This window comes from Nerophis ophidion, linkage group LG16 (genome assembly GCF_033978795.1).
Source record: "Nerophis ophidion isolate RoL-2023_Sa linkage group LG16, RoL_Noph_v1.0, whole genome shotgun sequence".
Classification (NCBI taxonomy): domain Eukaryota; kingdom Metazoa; phylum Chordata; class Actinopteri; order Syngnathiformes; family Syngnathidae; genus Nerophis; species Nerophis ophidion.
Window position 1 is genome coordinate 8709910 of NC_084626.1, and position 20012 is coordinate 8729921.

At 39.7% G+C, this 20012-nt stretch overlaps 1 protein-coding gene across 1 annotated transcript in view; it reads left to right on the forward strand.

Moving 5' to 3' along the window:
• Nucleotides 1-927: 927 nt before the first annotated feature.
• grm2a (glutamate receptor, metabotropic 2a) overlaps nucleotides 928-20012 on the forward strand; it is a 133753-nt gene continuing 114668 nt past the window's right edge. The window contains exon 1 of the mRNA XM_061922690.1: nucleotides 928-1346. The gene's annotated coding sequence lies outside the window, so the exon portion shown is untranslated. The remainder of the gene's footprint in view (nucleotides 1347-20012) is intronic.

Below are 20012 nucleotides of genomic sequence, written 5' to 3' on the forward strand. Positions count from 1 at the left end.
ATTTAAAGGCTAGAGTATACAAATAAGTTTTAAGATGGAACTTAATGTAACGTAACTTAATTTAAGTAACGGTCAATGTAGGATGTCGCTTCATGAGGACATGATTATAACAGCAAAATATATATTTTTTTACCATGCATTACTGCAAATAGAAAAAAACGCTACTAATTATATTATTACTGTAGAATTTGAAAGATTGAGCTGCTTGTCTAACATAAAATCAACTGACTTATGTTCCCCTGTGCATTACTGTACATGGAAAAACGGTACTATGTTTGTTTTTACAGTTAAATTTTAGCAACACTTTTTACTGTAACACATAATTGTTTTGTCCTTGTTTTACAGTGCATTACTTTAAATGAAAAAAAAATGCACGATTAATTTATTGTAAGATTCTAGCGATTAACTGTCAGTATTTTACCGTGTAATCAATTGAAAATGTTTTCACAGTGCATTACTATAAATGGAAAAAATACCACTTGTATATTTGCAGTGGTGGCTTAGTGGACCACTACCAGCTCTTTTTTTGTCAGTATAAAATTTATTTTTTATTTATTTTTTTTTTTTTTACAGTGCATTACTGTAATTGTAAAAATATTACCACTTTTATTTTAGCAGTAAAATTTTGGTTACTGAGTTTGTTTGTTTTTACCGTAAAATCTACTGACTTTTTTTAAATTGTACTGCACTGCACTTTAAATCTTAAAACGGTGCAAAGGTTTTATCACAGTAGAATTCTGACGAATTAACTGAATTATTATTATTTTTTTTTCATAAAAAATTGAGTTTGCATGTGTGTGTGTGTGTGTGATTTGGAAGCTGGACCTGACCTCCCACTCACCCTACGACGTGTCACAACATGTTTGTAGATCTTAAGTTAAAAAAAAAAAAAAAAATGTCTCCTCCCTGCTGGCGCACAAAAAGGAGGTGACTTCCATCAGCTTCTTCACTTCCCTGCAAGCAAACATATCCTCTTCTATCGTCTGAGGACCTGACAAGTTGTAACGATGTTCTCTGGGCTGCATATTGAGTGCCGCATGAGGTTGACATCTTCGAGAAGCTTCTTCTCCCATTAACAACTTGCTGGTCTCCCTCAGCTGTCAAGAATGAGAGAAGCTGCGCTCCTCTTCAGCACCGCGGACAGCGCCTCTGCCTGACGCGCAACGCCTTCCTTCCTGCCTTAATTCCTTCCTTCCTTCATTCCTCCCTCCCTTCCTTCCTTCCGTCCTTCCTTGCCCCCTCCTTTCCTTCCTCCATTCATTCAGCCGTGCAGGACCATTCCGGAGGATGTGTGCCGGCTCAGCGCTGCTTCGCCAGCCCGCTGGAAGCTGAGGAAGCTCGGATAGGTAAGAAGACATTTGGTGCAACTTTTGATGCTCAGACTGTTTTGTACTGTTTGATGTGTTTTTATTGTAGATTTGAATGTATGCACGTTTTTAGATACAGTATATATATATATATATATATATATATATATGAATACACATAACTGGCGTGATAAATAGGATGATATTTATTTATTGTCTTTTGTTGTGCTTTTTTAGAGAAAAATCAACATTTGCAATAATAACACTTGTATTAGTGCCTAATGACGTTACCGTCGCACCATGATGGACATAAAACATGTTACCATTTATTTGTTATTTTTTCGAGCGTCATAAAATGCAAAAACAAGTTCAGTATATTTCAGAGAGAACTGTACAAAATGCAGAAAGAAGAAAAAGAGAATTGTCACTTGTTACTTTTGAATTGATGCTGTAAAGCAGAGAGTTTAGTTTTTGTTGATAGATTATTGATCATTCATTTCCATTTATTTGTTGGCTTGGCCGGTAGAGGAGATGCAGCTATTAATTTGTGGCGTGCAGCTTTCAGCAACATCTTCTTTGCCAGATTTTGTCACTGAGCTCCGCTCCTCTTGATTGTTTGCTCTTTCTTCCTCGTGGCACACTGTTGTGTGTACTCTAGTGTGTGTGTGTGTGCGTGCGCGTAAGTGTAAGTGTGTGAGTGTGTGTGTGTGTGCGCGCACACTGTGCCAGCATTTGTCTTCTATTGTGCACCTGATGCACATTACAACATCTGCTGCATCCTCACAATGATACTCACTCAGGTCACAACAACATGATAATGAATGATGATAAAAAAACAAAACAAAACAAAACAAAAACACAAATACATAACTAAAAGGCACACACCTTCCCATTAATTTTGTATTTATTAGAACTACTTAAAACATTTGTTCTGTATATCATTTGAAGGATTTTTCTTCATAAAAAAGAATGAAAGAGTAATGCGTTAGAGATATGTTGTTGGTTAAAAGCACATTTTCATGATTAATGTAATTATTAAATTAATCGATGTTTATTTATATGGCCCTAAATCACAAGTGTCTCAAAGGGCTGCACAAGCCACAACGACATCCTCGGTTCAGATCCCAAATCAGGGCAAGTAAAAACTCAACCCAGTGGGATGACAATGAGAAACCTTGGAGACGACCACAATGGACATCGAGTGGGTCTAGCATAATATTGTGAAAGTCCAGTCCATAGTGGATCTAATATAAAAGTGAAAGTCCAGTCGATAGTGGGGCCAGCAGGTGACCATCCCGAGCGGAGACAGGTCAGCAGCACAGACATGTCCCCAGCCAATGCACAGGCAAGCGGACCACCCCGTGTCCCGACTCTGGACAGCCAGCACTTCATCCGCCGGACCTATGCCCCCTCCCTCTACAAGGGAGAGGGGGGCATAGCAGAATAGAAAAGAAACGGCAGATCAACTAGTGTAAAAAGGGGGTCTATTTAAATGCTAAAGTATACAAATGAGTTTTAAGATGGGACTTAAATGCTTCTACTGAGGTAGCATCTCAAACTGTTACCGGGAGGACATTCCAGAGTACTGGAGCCCGAGTGGAAAACGCTCTATAGCCCACAGTCTTTTTCTGGGCTCTGGGAATCACTAATAAGCCAGAGCTCTTTGAACCCAGATTTCTTGTCGAGACATATGGTACAATACAATCGACAAGATAGGATGGAGCTAGACCGTGTAGTATTTTATACGTAAGTAGTAAAACCTTAAAGTCACATCTTAAGTGCACAGGAATCCAGTGCAGGTGAGCCAGTATAGGCGTACTATGATCAAATGTTCGTGTTCTTCTCAAAAGTCTAGCAGCCACCTGTAATCTTTTAATGTATAGGGAGACCTGAAAATAATACGTTTCAGTAATCGAGACAAGCCGTAACGAAGCCATGAATAATGATCTCAGCGTCGCTAGTGGACAAAATAGAACACATTTTAGCGATATTACGGAGATTAAAGAAGGCCGTTTCAGTTACACGCTTAATGTGTGACTCAACTGAGAGAGTTAGGTCGAAGATAATACCAAAATTCTTTACCGAGTCGCCTTGTGTATTTGTTGGTTGTCAAATGTTAAGGTGGTATTATTAAATAGGTGTCGGGGTCTAGTACCGATAATAACATTTCCGTTTTCTTGGTGTTGAGTTGCAAAAAGTTAGCGGCCACCCATTGCTTAATTTCATTATTATTAGAACCTATCATTTAGTTTACCTTAGAAGTGAATGTGACTGCATGCTATAACACCTTTTTTCATGAATTCATACAAAATAATTTGCAATTAGTCAATTGGTTTAAAAAACACATGTCTTTGTTGTGTTTTTTAAAAATGTTATTAAACTATATAATTAACCCACCTAAATTAAAAAAAAAAATACAAAATACAAAAAGTAGATTTTCCACAACCACATTGTGCTTTGTAGAATAATAACATTAACAATGCATGAAAATAACTGTAAGTATTTAGTAATAAATAATAATCATATTAATAAAAATATCATATTTAGCAAAAAAAGGGGGGGGGGTGGTGCCTATATTTAGCTACAATCGGGCGGAAGGCGGGGGTACACCCTGGACAAGTCACCACCTCATCGCAGACCGCAATGTACATCAACAAACAAAAAAGAAGAAAAAAATGTATTTTTAACTGCTCAAGTCTGTAAGAAAAATTACAAGACAAATGAGAAAAAGCAGAATAAAGTACAGGTAAAATGTACTAATACATAAAAATATACAATTAATATTAATGTGGCCAATATATCATTACACTTATGAAGCACAATATTGTTGAATTAGATTGAGTACTCCTTTGGATCTTATTAGAGCAGATATGTCCAAAACTAAGCACATATGCTAGAAATGGAGAAAAAGCAGAATCATTGATACTAATAATAACATTGCAGACATTTAAATGGCATGGCGTAGTGGGTAGAGAGGCCGTGTCAGAAGCCTGAGGGTTGCAGGTTCGCTCCCCACCTATTGACATCCAAATCGCTGCCGTTGTGTCCTTCGGCAGAACACTTCACCCTGTTGAATGAATGATGAATGAGTGATAGGTGGTGGTCGGAGGGGCCGTAGGCGCAAACTGGCAGCCATGCTTCCGTCAGTCTACCCCATGGCAGCTGTGGCTACACTGTAAAAAAAAATCCTATTCTTATGGTTGATTTACTGTAAATTTCTACTGTAATTTTTCAATTTTTTTTAGATTATAAAACTGTAGAATTGAATACATTATCTATAAATAAACAAACCGCCTGTTATTTTCAGTAATATGCCAGTAATGACAAACTATGTTTATTTATTTTTTTATTTTTTTACAGAAAAATACCATATTAATAATCCATATCATTTTCTGTTTTCTCAAATTACTTTCAAATTGGTGTTAAATTACAGTAATCAACTTTCATTTATTATGAAGCTTGTTATATGTAAGTATATGTCCACACTAACTCTCTAACAGTTTTATATGTAGTTTTAAAGAAGATTTATTGTAAAATGGTGTCACGTTGGTTACTGCAAGACATACTTGATCAAACCCAACAGCCATACAGGTCACACTGACGGTGGCAGTGTAAAGAAATTTAAGACTATTATAAATATGCGCCATATTGTGAACCCACATCAAAACAGAATGACAAACACATTTCGGGAGAACATCTTCACCGTAACACAAAATAAACACAAAAGAACAAATACCCAGAATGCCAAGCAGCGCTACTCTTCCGGGCTGCACCCCCGAAACCACCAAACCCCGCCCATCTCCATCGACGCATGGAGGGGGGCGGTGATCTGGGGTGGCGGCAGGGGTGTGGCCCGGAAGAGTAGCGCTGCTTGGCATTCTGGGTATTTGTTCTTTTGTGTTTATTTTGTGTTAGGGTGAAGATGTTCTCCCTAACTGTGTTTGTCATTCTTTTTTGATGTTTGTTCACAATATGGCACATATTTGTAACAGTTTTAAATTTGTTTGTACTGCCACCGTCAGTGTGAACTGTCTGGCTGTTGATCAACTATGTCTTTCAGCCAGTAAATTGTAATCATGTGCGCCCTTCACTATATGTGTTACGTTGGGCTCGTTACGTATCCAGTAATTGAATCAATGTGACGAAAGATATAGATTAATAGCTTGCCAGTTAAGTGTAATCATGTGCGCCCTTCACTATATGCGTTACGTTGGGCTCGTTACGTATCCAGTGATTGAACCAATGTGACGAAAGATATAGATTAATAGCTTGAGCGACGCACTCAAGGTATTCTTTTAAAGTAATTGTACCACCGTTATCATGACATTACTACGCGAGAGTCGCAGGAAGTCTCTCGTGAAGTTCGGCAAACTTGTTTGCCAGGTTGGTATGATTATTCAAAGAAGGCGAATTCACTTTTAGCGTAGTTTCCACATACAGTGTCCCCCCGGTAAATTGGGTTTTAAACCCCTGATCTTAATAATTCTGCAAATATCTGTAAACTAATGGTATTTTTCTGAGGAGCTGCCAGCATTGTCACTTCATTAAAATTGGTTGATTGTAATAAATTGGAAAAACTCTGTAGAAAAAGGTATTTTTCTGCAGAACTGTTTGCGACGTCACTTTATTAAAGGTGGTTGATCTTAATAATGTAGTAAAAATCTGTAAAATTAAGATTTTTTTCTGCAAAACGTTTAATGAAAATTTCTGTAAATATAATGTTTTTGATCATTATTTGGTTTACAGTGTTTTACTTTAATTTTATGGTTTTCGTTTGGCAGCTATAGCTGCCAGTAGATTACCGGTTTTTTTTACAGATGTAGCTTACCACCACCAGGTGTGAAAGAATGATAGGTTCCCACTTCTCTGTAAGCTCTTTGAGTATCTAATAATAGAAAAGCCTAATATAAATCTAATCCATTATTATTATTATTATTATAACAAATACAAATATCAAAGTGGACTTCCTTGTATCGTTTCATTTACAACATTGTTCTCTAGATTGGTTTGCAGGGACTAAAATTGACCAAAGAACAAATCAAATCTATTGACATTAGACAATTTTTATCAAAGTGATAAGACGATGAATCGGGTTAGGGTTAACCCTAACCCTAACATCGACCAAAAAGGACAATAAAAAGCCTGCGAGTCCCCCAGAAAAAAAAAAGTGTCATCATGTCTTGCAGGAACGACATGAGCAAGACAAAGCTAGAGGATGAATGTTTGATGAGGACGAAGAGGATGAAGAGCACATGCAAGGGAATCCTTACTTTTCCAGCTGGAGAAGTGGGGGGTGGGTGGGGGGGGGGGGTGCAGTGGAAGGTGAACGCGCGGAATGGAATGAGGAATATTCATCGTGGAATGATGTGGTTTCCATGGCGATCGGAGAAGCATGAGAAAAAATACACTCTCACTGACACCCATTGTACGCGTGACCTTATTAGTAAAGGCCAGACTCTCTCATTTTTTGGAGAGGCATTTCCTGGTGTTGATGAAGGCGGTGGTAAATGAGCTCATTCGTGTGCTTCAGAAGAAAAAGCAGATCCAAAATAAATGAGAAAAGTGTCGGCTGATCTTGTTTTGGACAATTTTGTTAATTTATTATTGGGAAGGTGGATTGATCCAAACATCGATAACAGAAAATAATGTATGAATTTTCCTCTGGATTTAATTATTAATTATATACATTGTTTTAAGAAGACTTTCGGTTTTACATTAAAAACTTTACATTTACAAAATGTTACTGTAAAATATAGTGTTGTTTTTTTTTGTTTTTTTTTCCGGAAACTTAGCTGCCAGTTTTTTGTACCGCAAAAAAAAAAAAATGTACCATCTTTCTATTTACAGTAATACACCATTAAAAACAACAACAGTCAAAAATTCGCAGCTCAGTCAACTGAATTTTAACGCAAAAAACAGTGATAGTTTTTTAAATTACAATTTCCAATAATATGCTGTAAAGAACAACGTAAAATGTTTTGCCATTTTTATTGATTTCCTGGGTAGTGGGCTGTAAAGTTAAGCATTTGTATTTATTTTTATTTAGACAAAACATGTTTGGAAAGTATGATACTATACTGTAATATTTGGTGCAATAATAGACACTATCACAGTTTAAAAGGCATGCAATTTCAAGCAGTACATATATTTTTTTCTTTCAAAATGAAAAAAATCCATTACATTTAGTGAAAAAATATTAAGTACTTTTACCTTTACCGAAAGTGAAAACAATGACACCAAATCAAACCAAAAGAAGCACGGTTGGTGCACGTGTGCATATGTTATGTTAATTAGATTTCATTTTTCAAATAGATAACAATTAAATTCAAGTAATTCTTAATATAATACAATGCAATAGATTTTTTCTTTTTAGCATCAACATGCTGCATCCATCCAGCCATGAACATCTGATAACATTTACTGTGTGATTCTAGTCTCTTTACTGTATGGACCCCGAAAGGGACAAGCGGTAGAAATGGATGGATGGATCTATGGTTCAAGTCTTTTTACCGTTGATATCATTTCACTGTATGGTTCTAGTCTCTTTAACAATAATATCATTACATTTATTGTTCAAGTTTGATGTCTCTTTGCCGTTGGTATCATTTTATTGTATGGTTTAAATCTCTTTACCGTTGGTATCATTTTATTGTATGGTTTGATTCTCTTCACCGTTTATATCCTTTTATTGTATGGTTTAAGTATTTTTCCGTTAATAGTGTTTGACTGTATGGTTTAAGTCTCTATACCATTGATATCATTATACTTATTGTTCAGGTCTGAAGTGTCTTTACTGTTAAATTAATTTTACTGTATGGTTCAAGTCTTTTTACCGTTGATATCGTTTCACTATATGGTTCAAGTCTCTTTGGAGTAATATAATTTTGCTGCATAATTCAAGTCTCTTTGCTGTTGATATAATTTCACTCTATAGTTCAAGTTTGAAGTCTTCTTACCGTCGGTATCATTTTACTGCATGGTTCAAGTCTCTTTACCATTGATTCCGGTTGGGGGCGTCATTCCACAGTGGGCCCCCAGATGCCCCCTCCAGGCTTCACATGACCTCTACTTCAGCACCAGGGGTGGTATGATCATAATAGTGCTGCTCTCCACTTGAATTAGAAATTACTTTTGCCCATCGCTTACCTCACTTTCCGTTATCTTCTTCTACCGCCCACTCGCATCTGCTAGTCTTTTTCCGTATTCCTTTTCTTGTCCCCCCGCTCCCACCACCACCATCAGTCTGACTTGAAGTGAGAAAGAGGGTGCTGGGATTTATGTTCCTGAATTAAAAAAAAAAAAGGCATCTGCTGAAGGAAGCAGAGATGGCGGCACAGGAGAAGAAAATAAAATTGTTAGTGGAATGTCACTGAAATAATAATATATTATGGTACGCATAGTTTTGCTTTAAAGGAGTAGCAATAAACAAATAGCTCATAACTCTGTGGTGCTTGTCTTTGAGAACATTTATCAATGGCAATGTCTGTAATGTTTTTGGTTGAGAAACTTATAACTAATACACGCGGTATAGCTCGGTTGGTAAAGTGGCCGTGCCAGCAACTTGAGGGTTACAGGTTCGATTCCCGCTTCCGCCATCCTAGTCACTGCCGTTGTGTCCTTGGGCAAGACACTTTACCCACCTGCTCCCAGTGCCACCCACAATGGTTTAAATGTAACTTAGATATTGGGTTTCACTATGTAAAGCGCTTTGAGTCGCTAGAGAAAAGCGCTATATAAATATAATTCACCGCACACACTCTTTTACACATGCACACACATATATGTATATATAAATATGTATGTATATATACAGTATATATACATATACCGTATTTCCTTGAATTGCCGCCGGGGCGTTAATTAATTTAAAACTTCTTCTCACTCCTGCGCTTACCAAAGGCATGCGGTAAAAGTAAGCATGCACTAATTATTTTAAAACCTCTTCTCATTCCGGCACTTAGGAAAGGTATGCAGTAAAAATCTGAGTTTGATGTAAACTTGGACCTTAAATCCTACTGAATAGCTCTTAATCTTCTTCCCTTTATGTGATTTGAAGTTACCGGTATTGAAATCAGCCTCCTCCATTTTGAAAATGATGACAGGGGAAGTGTCACTCGTGACATCACGAGTTTGACCAGGCGGTAATACTAAGCATGTGCTAATTATTTTGGGAAGCGAGTTTGACCCGGCAGTAATTCCAGGCAGGCGCATACTATATACCCTGCGGCAATTCAAGGAAATACGGTATACATCCATCCACCCATCCATTTTCTACCGCTTATTCCCTTTTTGGGGTCGCGGGGGGCGCTGGTGCCTATCTCAGCTGCAATCGGGCGGAAAGCGGAGTACACCCTGGACAAGTCGCTTTACAAGATATATACATGCACCAAATACTTTTTAGTTTAGTGAGAGAAAACACCTGTGAAAATCACTTTTCAATAATTATTGTTAGTAATGATGTTTTCGATGATGTGTATTTAAATAAGGTTAAGTTAAGTTATTAAGTTAAGTTATTAAGTTAAGTGTATTAATGACAGCACATTGCAATAGCCTTCTGGGGACGTGCATCCCTTCCAGTGGACATTTATGTTTTGCATAAAAGGATGCTGGTTCTCACAGGGACTTTAGAATACTTCCATCCATCCATTTTCAACCACTTCCCTTTGGGGTCGCGGGGGGCGCTGGCGCCTATCTCAGCTACAATCGGGCGGAAGGCGGCGTACACCCTGGACAAGTCGCCACCTCATCGCAGCTTTAAAATGCTTGTGGATGCTTTTATTTTATTTTATTTTTTGAATGTTTCATTTAATATGAAAAAAAATACACGTAATGAGAAACCGACACTCATCTTAAATGAGCTCGGGCCCAGAGTTTGAGGTAATACTCCCTGATCCAAAGAATCATTGAACATGTCTAAGAGGAGAGGAGCTAACTTATTGGCAATTTTTTGTTTTAACTCTGTAGGATAGGCCATCTAGTTCCGGGGCCTTACCACTATGTACAGTATTATTTAAATTGAGTCAATTTATTTCACAACTCTCTAAAGGTCGATCCCTTTCGCTCTTCTGAGCAGATAAGTTGAAATTTTACGTTGTCCAGAAAACTCATAATAGCTGTTTTGCCGGTTGGAAATTGAGAGGTACATGATTCAGAGTAGAAGGTTTGAAGGTCTCGTTTATGACTGAAGGCGTTACTGTTAATTCTCCTGACATAGTTCCAATCTGTTTAATTTGCCGGGATATAGATTGTTTTTAAATTTGACTTGACAGAAGGCATCTTGCCTTCTCACCATGTTCATAAAAAAATCCAGGTGAATTTAAAATACGTTTTTCGGTTTCTTGTGTTGACATTGAGTTACATTTATTTGAAAGGTTTTGTCTCTCTTTATCTAATTCAGGTGATAATTCAGGTCTGTTCAATTCTGTTATGCTCTCCATGAGCTGATTCTGTTTGTGTTTTTTCATTTTATTAAACTTTGCACAATATAACATAATCTGTCCTCGGCCCACCACCTTTAATGTTTCCCAAAGTAGGGATGGGGAAATTATATAACTCTTGTAAGTAATAAAGAAATCATAGATTACTTTAGAGATAATTTTGCAGAACCTGTCATCGTTCAACAGTACGCAATCCAGCCTCCATGGTCGAGCAAAAAGGAAGCATGGTCAGATATCACTATTGTCGAATAGTCTATGTTTTCGACAACAGGAGTACAAGTATTTATTAGTGTAAAAATAATAAATTCTTGATAATATTTTATGAACCTGAGAGTAAAAATATATATTTTTTTAATCCTAATGGAGAAAGCGCCATGGGTCCACACTTCCTACTTGATCTATAAATAATGAAATTGTTTTAGACATTTGAGAAGGGAACATTTGTCCTGGGCAAGATTTATCAAACAAAGTATCTATTGTGCAGTTTAGGTCACCCCCTAAGAAAAAGTGGTGACAATTTAAATCTGGTAAAATTGAAAATACTTTCTTCAATCAATCAATGTTTACTTATATAGCCCTAAATTACCAGTGTCTCAAAGGGCTGCACAAGCCACAACGAAATCCTTGGCTCAGATCCCACATCAGGGCAAGAAAAAAACTCAACCCAATGTGATGACAATGAGAAACCTTGGAGGGGACCCCATACCCCTACGCCCAAGGCGACCGGTGCAATGGATGTCGAGTGGATCTAACATAATATTGTGAGAGTCCAGTCGTAAGTGGATCTAGCATAATAGTGAGACTCCAGTCCACAGTTGGGCCAGCTGGAGATCATCTTGAGTGGAGACAGGTCCGCAGCGCAGAGACGTCCCCAACTGATGCATAGATGAGTGGTCCACCCTGGGTCCCGACTTTGGACAGCTTCTTAACAAATCCCAGTTAGGTGCATTGAAATTTACAAAAAACACCAGTTCATTTTTAAGGGAGCCTAAGACTATGGCAATCGAGTCTTAATGGTCAGCTATAATATGTGTTAGGCTAAACCAGAGCTGTGCAAATATTTTGACTCGAGGGCCACATTGAGAGAAGAAAATGTGTCTGAGGGGCAAAACTGTATGGGTGTATAAATTATTTGTACGCATTTAGCTGAGGGCCAGGGTACAGTGTGGCGCAGTTGGGAGAGTGGCCATGACAGCAGCCTGAGGGTTCCTGGTTCAATTCCCAACTTCTATCAACCACTTCACCCTTGCTCCTGATGGGTCGTGGTTAGGGCCTTGCATGGCAGCTCCAGCCATCAGTGTGTGAATGTGTGTGTGAATGGATGAATGTGGAAATAGTGTCAAAGCGCTTTGAGTACCTTGAAGGTAGAAAAGCGCTATACAAGTATAACCCATTTATCATTTAGCTGTAACAATCTGCTGTACAGTGTGTGTTTGGTTCCCTTTTTTCAGGAAGACTAATACCAAAAGTCACAATGTCCGATAGTGTTCTAAAATAGTTATGACAGACCACCTGAAAAAAACTTAATATCATTCAACAGTTTTTTACTGAATGCCATCCATTTTCTACCGCTTATTCCCTTTCGGGGTAGCGGGGGGCGCTGGCGCCTATCTCAGCTACAATCGGGCGGAAGGCGGGGTACACCCTGGACAAGTCGCCACCTCATCGCAGGGCCAACACAGATAGACAGACAACATTCACACTCACATTCACACACTAGGGCCAATTTAGTGTTGCCAATCAACTTATCCCCAGGTGCATGTCTTTGGAAGTGGGAGGAAGCTGGAGTACCCGGAGGGAACCCACGCATTACTGAATGGAACACCCAAAATGTACATTAAAGTAGAAAAAGTGGGATTTACAATATTAACTATGAACAATAAAATGCTGAATATTGACAACATATGAACGTCAATCAATCAATCAATCAATCAATGTTTACTTATATAGCCCTAAATCACTAGTGTCTCAAAGGGCTGCACAAACCACTACGACATCCTCGGTAGGCCCACATAAGGGCAAGGAAAACTCACACCCAGTGGGACATCGGTGACAATGATGACTATGAGAACATGATACTGTGAAAGATCAATCCATAATGGATCCAACACAGTCGCGAGAGTCCAGTCCAAAGCGGATCCAACACAGCAGCGAGAGTCCCGTTCACAGCGGAGCCAGCAGGAAACCATCCCAAGCGGAGGCTGATCAGCAGCGCAGAGATGTCCCCAGCCGATACACAGGCGAGCAGTACATGGCCACCGGATCGGACCGGACTCCCTCCACAAAGGAGAGTGGGACATAGAAGAAAAAGAAAAGAAACGGCAGATCAACTGGTCTAAAAAGGGAGTCTATTTAAAGGCTAGAGTATACAAATGAGTTTTAAGGTGAGACTTAAATGCTTCTACTGAGGTAGCATCTCGAACTGTTACCGGGAGGGCATTCCAGACTACTGGAGCCCGAAATGAAAAAGCTCTACAGCCCGCAGACTTTTTTTGGGCTTTGGGGATCACTAATAAGCCGGAGTCCTTTGAACGCAGATTTCTTGCCGGGACATATGGTACAATACAATCGGCAAGATAGGATGGAGCTAGACCGTGTAGTATTTTATACGTAAGTAGTAAAACCTTAAAGTCACATCTTAAGTGCACAGGAAGCCAGTGCAGGTGAGCCAGTACAGGCGTAATGTGATCAAACTTTCTTGTTCTTGTCAAAAGTCTAGCAGCCGCATTTTGTACCAACTGTAGTTTTTAATGCTAGACATGGGGAGACTCGAAAATAATACGTTACAGTAGTCGAGGCGAGACGTAACAAACGCATGGATAATGATTTCAGCGTCTTTAGTGGGCAGAATGGAGCGAATTTTAGCGATATTACGGAGATGAAAGAAGGCCGTTTTAGTAACGCTTTTAATGTGTGCCTCAAAGGAGAGAGTTGGGTCGAAGATAATACCCAGATTCTTTACCGTGTCGCCTTGTTTAATTGTTTGGTTGTCAAATATTAGAGTTGTATTATTAAATAGAGTTCGGTGTCTAGCAGGACCGATAATCAGCATTTCCGTTTTTTTGGCGTTGAGTTGCAAAAAGTTAGCGGACATCCATTGTTTAATTTCATTAAGACACGCCTCCAGCTGACTACAATCCGGCATGTTGGTCAGCTTTAGGGGCATGTAGAGTTGGGTGTCATCAGCATAACAGTGAAAGCTAACACCGTATTTGCGTATGATGTCACCTAGCGGCAGCATGTAGATGCTGAAGAGTGCAGGGCCAAGGACCGAACCCTGGGGAACTCCACACGTTACCTTAACGTAGTCCGAGGTCACATTGTTATGGGAGACACACTGCATCCTATCAGTAAGATAAGAGTTAAACCAAGACAGGGCTAAGTCTGACATACCAATTCGTGTTTTGATACGTTCTAATAAAATATTATGATCGACAGTATCGAAAGCAGCGCTAAGATCGAGGAGCAGCAACATAGATGACGCATCAGAATCCATCGTTAGCAATAGATCATTAGTCATTTTGCGAGGGCTGTCTCCGTCGAGTGATTTGGCCTGAAACCGGATTGAAAGGTTTCACATAGATTGTTAGACGCTAAGTGTTCATTTAACTGCTCCGCAACAATTTTTTCGAGGATTTTTGAAATAAAGGGAAGGTGAGACACCGGTCGGTAGTTTACCATGAGGTCAGGATCGAGGTTAGGTCTTTTAAGAAGAGGATGAATAACTGCTTTTTTGAATGCTAGGGGAACAGTGCCCGAGGAAAGTGATAAGTTTATAATATTTAGCACTGATGGACCTAATAATTCAAAGAGCTCCTTGATCAGTTTCCCAGGAAGAGGGTCAAGTAAACATGTTGTTTGTTTTATTCCATTTACACGTTGTAACAATTCCTCTAATGTTATTTCCTCAAAACGAGAGAAACTATTTTGGAGGGCAGTATCCGCCGTATATACAATCGTGTCAGTGTTAATAGAACCCCGTTGTAGCTGGGACGCATTGTCTTTAATCTCCTTTCTAATGACTTCAATTTTCTTACTAAAGAATTGCATAAAGTCATCAGCTGAGTGGGTGGAGCTACTGGAAGGAGTCCCTTGTTGGGTTAGCGATGCTACCGTACTAAACAAAAATTTAGGATCGTTTTTATTACGGTGGATGAGATTTGAGTAATAATTAGCTTTAGCTAAGGTAAGCATGCGTTTATATGTTATTAGACCATCACTCCATGCTTGATGGTGCACCTCAAGTTTAGTCGTGCGCCATTTGCGTTCCAGCTTTCTGCATAATAATTTCTGAGCTCTAGTTTCTTCTGTAAACCACGGGGTGCGCTTTTTTGGAGCCTTTTTTAACTTTAGCGGTGCTATGTTATCAATGGTTTCGCGCAGGGCGTCGTTAAAGTTGTTAGTGAGGTTATCAATAGAGCCCACATATTTTGGGAATGGTGCCATTACCGAGGGCAGTAGGTCAGCAAGAGTTGTCGTTGTGGCTGTATTACTGTTGCGGCTGCTATAGCAGTTATTATTATTATTAGTTTGACGAACATGCGTCTGAACCTCGAATTTTATAAGGTAATGATCGGACAATACTTTAGTACACGGGAGTATCGTAACTTTGGAAGTGGTGATACCCCTGACAAGCACTAGGTCTATCGTATTACCGTTGCGATGCGTGGGTTCATTTATTATTTGTGTGAGACCACAGCTATCAATTATAGTCTGGAGTGCTACGCACGGTGGGTCCGATGGTGTATTCATATGGATATTAAAGTCCCCCATTATGATTATATTATCGGCGTGTGTCACTAGATCAGCAACGAACTCCGAGAATTCATTGATAAAGTCCGAATAGGGCCCTGGGGGGCGGTAGATAACAGCCAGGTGTAGAGGCAGCGGTGTGACAGACCTCATAGTAAGCACCTCAAACGATTTATATTTATTATTTATGTTAGGACTAAGGTTAAAGTTTTCGTTGTATATTAGTGCGACCCCCTCCCCCCCACCTCTTTTAAGCGGACGGGCAATATGCGCATGTGTAAAGTTAGGAGGACATGCCTCATTTAGCGCAAAAAAGTCGTTTGGTTTAAGCCAGGTTTCACTGAGACCGATGACGTTAAGATTGTTGTCTCTGATGATATCATTAACTAACAACGTTTTGGGAGACAATGATCTTATGTTTAAAAAACCTATATTATAGGTAGTGGGCTGTTTTAGGGAATTTTTGATCAAATTATCCGTAGTAGCAATATTAATAATGTTGTGTTTATTATTCCCAGTGCATTTAGTATAATTACGACCATATCTAGGAATTGATACGACGGGAGTGTTCAGATTGTTCGATTGTTGCTTTGATAAACTGCACGCATCATAGTTAGCCACCTCAGTATCGGGGATTTTCCGATTGTTTGTTTGTTGCTTTGATAAACTGCACGCATCATAGTTAGCCACCTCAGTAAAACACATGTCCAACTCTGAAACACTCAAAGCAGAAAAAACGTGTTCTAATTTAACTGACTCCTTACCCAGACCAGTAGTCTCGCATCTTCCATTTAAATGCGGCTGCAGGATGGAGGGAAGTGGTGTTCTGTGGGGATTAGCCTTCTGCTTTGTTTTAAACCCCGCTCGGCATCCGCGTTTCCGATCACACCGCTGGCGTCTGCTCCGTAGACGGCCCCCGCTGCTACTAGACTCCGCTGCTTCACAGGCCGCTGGATGTAGCCGCCGACGTATTCCCATGCTAGTTAGCACGTCGAACAAGCCCGCGTCTATCAGTCCAAAACGGCCCGATATGTCCATATCCAGAAGTGTCTGGCGGTCGTACGTGATCACGGAGTGACCACGATGCGAGCCAGCCATGAAGTCTGCAGAACTGTCCGGCATTTCCGCCAAATGTTCCATCTTTAGCAAGAGCACCGCAGTGTCGCAGCCCGTCCGGGCGCCGCCATCTTGCTCCTCTTTTACTTCCCAGACCAAGCAAAACACAACAAAAATGTAAAAAAACAGCAAAATATGAATGGAAAGTGTAATAAACACCTATTGTTATGATATATTATCACAGAAAAATCTGCTTCCACATCTGTTTCTGACACACGCGTTTCGGGCTGGCTGCTCTGAAAACCAACACTGGTTAGTGTCTTGTCTGAGCGGCTGTGACGTAAATTACTGTAATAGCTCGTATAACACTGAAAAGTGCATATTTCGACCATTTAAATACTTGTAGCGATGTAGTTCTCCTTTGCGTTGCGTTTTTTTCCAAAACACGACACCGACTCATTCTTCTAGCTCAACCATAGTTCATTCTGGTGAAAACAATTATTGTGAGTCTCCAATCAGCCTCTTTACATTTATAAACCTGTACAGAAATAAAACAGAACAAAACTTAACATAAATATGTCTCTTTCAGGCCTACAGCAACACAGGTAGCCTGCTAATAAGTTAGCTGAAAGCTAATTCACGGAGCGCCAGAGAGCCATACTTGCCAACCTGGAGACCTCCAATTTTGGGAGGTGGGGCTGGGGCGTGGTGGGCTTGGTCGGGGGTTTTGCGGAGTCGTGGTTGGGGGCGTGGTTTGGGTAGGGGGCGTGGTTAAGAGGGGAAGAGTACAAAAAAATAAATAAAATAAGAGGGGAGGAGTATAATTCACCAACTTGAGTATTTCATATATATATATATATATATATATATATATATATATATATATATATATATATATATATATATATATATATATATATATATATATATATATATATATATATATATATATGTATTTATATGAAATTAAACAATGGATGTCCGCTAACTTTTTGCAACTTAATGCCAAAAAAACGGAAATGCTGATTATCGGTCCTGCTAGACACCGACCTCTATTTAATAATACAACTTTAACATTTGACAACCAAATAATAAAACAAGGTGACTCTGTAAAAAATCTGGGTATTATCTTCGACCCAACTCTCTCCTTTGAGTCACACATTAAAAGCGTTACTAAAACGGCCTTCTTTCATCTCCGTAATATCGCTAAAATTCGCTCCATTTTGTCCACTAAAGACGCCGAGATCATTATCCATGCGTTTGTTACGTCTCGTCTCGATTACTGTAACGTATTATTTTCGGGTCTCCCCATGTCTAGCATTAAAAGATTACAGTTGGTACAAAATGCGGCTGCTAGACTTTTGACAAGAACAAGAAAGTTTGATCATATTACGCCTGTACTGGCTCACCTGCACTGGCTTCCTGTGCACTTAAGATGTGACTTTAAGGTTTTACTACTTACGTATAAAATACTACACGGTCTAGCTCCAGCCTATCTTGCCGATTGTATTGTACCGTATGTCCCGGCAAGAAATCTGCGTTCAAAAGACTCCGGCTTATTAGTGATTCCTAGAGCTCAAAAAAAGTCTGCGGGCTATAGAGCGTTTTCCGTTCGGGCTCCAGTACTCTGGAATGCCCTCCCGGTAACAGTTCGAGATGCTACCTCAGTAGAAGCATTTAAGTCTCATCTTAAAACTCATTTGTATACTCTAGCCTTTAAATAGACCTCCTTTTTAGACCAGTTGATCTGCCGCTTCTTTTCTTTCTCCTATGTCCCCCCCTCCCTTGTGGAGGGGGTCCGGTCCGATGACCATGGATGAAGTACTGACTGTCCAGAGTCGAGACCCAGGATGGACCGCTCGTCGGGACCCAGGATGGACCGCTCGCCTGTATCGGTTGGGAACATCTCTACGCTGCTGATCCGCTTCAGATGGTTTCCTGTGGACGGGATTCTCGCTGCTGTCTTGGAGCCACTATGGATTGAACTTTCACAGTATCATGTTGGACCCGCTCGACATCCATTGCTTTCGGTCCCCTAGAGGGGGGGGGGGTTGCCCACATCTGAGGTCCTCTCCAAGGTTTCTCATAGTCAGCATTGTCGCTGGCGTCCCACTGAATGTGAATTCTCCCTGCCCACTGGGTGTGAGTTTTCCTTGCCCTTTTGTGGGTTCTTCCGAGGATGTTGTAGTCGTAATGATTTGTGCAGTCCTTTGAGACATTTGTGATTTGGGGCTATATAAATAAACATTGATTGATTGATTGATTGATATATATACATATGTATGAAATACTTCACTTTCAGTGAATTGTAGCTGTTATATATATAAATAAAATAAATAGTTGAATTTCAGACGGTACCTATCAAATACACAGTAATAAAAACACAGTTCCGCTAACTATACTGTGCTTGCTGGTTACAAAAAAAAAAAAAAGACACTTACCTTTCACTATTTGAGTAACCTTTGTTCTGCCATTTGCGTACTGGCGAGAGTAACTTGGCGTCAGGTGCACAACACCACGTAAATCGTTGGCCAATCAAAAAGCAACCCCATAACGCTATAGCCAACATTCACCAGGAGATGGCAACTGACAACACAGAATTCTTCTGTTACAGACGGCGTCACCATGGCTGTAACTTCCTCGTTCTTCTGCTTCGTCTCCTTGTGTGTGCACTTTTTTTTTAAAATCCGTAGATGTTGTAACGTGATTGGGCAGGCAAGCTGTTTATATAACAGGAAAGCGGACGTGAAAACAGGCTGTCCCCACTCATGTCCGCATGTAGCTGGAGGGGGCGTGGCCTCCGGCGGAATTTCGGGAGCTTTCCGGGAGAACATTTCTTCCAGGAGGTTTTCGGGAGAGGCGCTGAATTTCGTGAGTCTCCCGGAAAATCTGTGAGGGTTGGCAAGTTTGCAGAGAGCACAATTTACCATCACGTGAAAGACAGCAGACTGACGACACACACGTGTCTCAGCCTCGACGTCTGCTGTGACATGTGACGTTCAATGACCATAAAAAATATAGGAAATAACAGTACTGAACTTAGAATAATAAAAATTGCGATATAAAGAGTCACATTACATAATGTGTAAATGTAATAAATTAAATAAAATGACATTATAATGAAAAGCGTAGTAAGACAGTAAGCAATTGAGATCATAAATTACCTCTGGCAGCAACAGTTTTGATGTAAAAGGTTTAAAAAAATATGTAGGACATCCGGTGGGCCGGATTGAACATCTAAACGGGTCGCATGTTGCCTGCGGGCCGTATTTTGCTCATGTCCGGGCTAAACTGTATTTCCTTATGTTGTATATCTTGTTTTACTACTAAAATTTAAGTAGAAACTTTGGCCAACCCATGAGACTTTCAACCTTTCAACCTCCTTAGGAACCAAATATTTCTCCTGTGAAAAAGCAACTACCGTTTTAAGATATTTTAAGTGGAAAAATACTCTAGCCTT